The sequence below is a fragment of the Carassius gibelio genome, chromosome A23, assembly GCF_023724105.1.
Source record: "Carassius gibelio isolate Cgi1373 ecotype wild population from Czech Republic chromosome A23, carGib1.2-hapl.c, whole genome shotgun sequence".
NCBI classification, from domain to species: domain Eukaryota; kingdom Metazoa; phylum Chordata; class Actinopteri; order Cypriniformes; family Cyprinidae; genus Carassius; species Carassius gibelio.
Genome location: NC_068393.1, coordinates 3,467,198 through 3,469,636, shown reverse-complemented (window position 1 = coordinate 3,469,636; position 2,439 = coordinate 3,467,198).

Genomic DNA, 2,439 nt, shown 5'->3' with positions numbered 1-2,439 from the left:
CAGGCCAGTGCAAGCCACAGCTTAAAACGGGCCGAGTGAGGCTAATAACCTCGGGCCAGTAGCACCGAGGCCAGAATAGCACAGGGTTTCCACAGTCAGGCCTGAAGCTCCGCTGCGTGTCACTAAAACACACCCTTTACACGCCTCTCAGGAACAACATCAGCAACCTCATCATTTCACCAACAAAGAGAAGTTATCAGAAAACTAAGAAATAAGTCACTGGAACTAGTGCGATCACAAAATGAATATGATAAAAGAGCCGTTTGTTTGCATGCTTTGTTAAATATTCAAATTAAAATTTTACTATAGAATAAGTGATACATTGATCATAATGAATTAATTAATCAGGACTCCAGGAATACATTTATTTTTATTTTATTGATTTATTTTTAACGTTTATGAAAATACCCTGCTTATTCAGTAGAGTCTGTTTCTGTTTATTTGTAGTCACATAACCTAAAGGCCAAGTCACATTTTGAATGAATGATCATTTCTCTATTTTTATAAAAGCTCCAGAACAAAACACATTACTATATTTTTATGATGGGCTACGTGGAGCTAAACTCTCCAGACAAGACTTATGACAGATAATATAAGTTACTAAATAAATACACGATTGTGATAAGCGGTCATATTTACCATGTTTACTATTGGTAACCTTAATGTTTAACGTGCACATCCTTTTACATCGCTTATAAATATTTCTGCCTTGTTTAGTGATTATAATCCACATCGGATCAAGTTATTTCAAACACTCACTGCTGACTGAAAGTGAGTTTTGAGCTCAACTTATTTAAAAAATTCTTTAATGCTGGTGCTTTAGCTGTTATTTTTCTGAAATGATCCACGGCTAACGAACTCCACCTTTGTTCAGAACTACTCCTCTAGCCCCAGCTAGCCCACTTTGGCCCAACAGTGGAAACTCGGCTAATGGCAACAAGAGGGCTACTTATAGCAAACAATAAGGGTCACATGACACAAACCAACCAATGAGAACAAATTGAACAAAGGAACCGATAACAGGAACCTCGACTAATCTCCAAAATAAAAGATGAAACATGAACATGAAACAAAACCCCTGTTACATGTTGGAATAATTATTAATTTAAGAATAAATTAATTGAGCACAAGAGGTGAAAGGCCCTTTTTTAATTACTGAATATTGCATGCTGTTTTGAAGTGTGTAAAATAACAACCTTTACAGGCTCTGGAAGAATTTGTTTTTCCCATAATTATTTCTATTGTTTCTTGAAATATGGTAACAGTGCATGTCATAAATGTAAAAATATTTGTTATAACATATTTTTAATAAATATATATAAAAAATAGTACATTCAAAATATATTAATGTCAAACAGCACACTAGAGTTAAAATTATAATCGAGTTATATGCGTGGCTCCCAGCCTTGACAGTTTTAAATCATGACTTAAAACTCACTTTTATTCATTGGCCTTCAAACGAGCCTGAGAGTTCATTTCTGCATTTTATTATTTTAGTTTGTCACTTGTTTAAACTGTGTATTGTGCTCATGTTATTGTGTTTTTTTTTTTTTTTTTTTTTTTTTTGCAATTATATCAGTGTCCAGCACTTTGGCTAACCTCGGTTGTTTTAAATGTGCTTAACAAATAAAATTGTATTGTATTGTAATGTACTGTGCGTGTGCTTTGGTATGTTAGTCAACACATTAAAATAAGTGTACTACTTTAATAAGATTAAAACCAAGAAAAACACCGAAGTTCACTTAAAAAATAAAAGAAAGTACTTACATGTATTAAGAAACATGTAGTTTATCGGTTATTTATTTATTACGATATAATCTGCATTTACAGTTTATTCTAAATATTGTATATGTGTTTAAGATTTGAGAAGTGCACATTTGGTACATTTAAGTACACTTTTTTTTTCATAAGGTTTATGCCACTCTCCCTTGTCCTGAGTCTGATCACATCTAAAAAACATTTAGACTTATGCCCATTTCCTCAACATTGCATATATTTTTTCTGAACTCATTTTAATTATTAGCCTACCCAAATTATCACTCAACGATGTCTTTGAAGTGCTTTTGTCTTTCAAACACATTAAATTGAATTTGTATTTCACAATGTAATATATGTGCATGGCAAACCAAATTCATTAGTGTGGTTAGTTTTATGTATCCGTTTTGAGAATTGGTAGTTTGCTAAAAAAAAATATAATAATATAATAATATTTTTATTTACATAATTCTAGAAACTATCCCCTAATGCAAATTTCACCACACTGGGCAAACTCTCTTTATATTTCAATATTATGTAAATAAATCTGCAAAAACTCGGAGCGCCATTCACTCAGTTAAACTGAAACAAATAATAATAATAATAATAATAATAATAATAATAATAATAATAATAAACTTGTGAGTCGCGCTCAAGTACAGTGTGCCTTTAAGGGAACTCGTC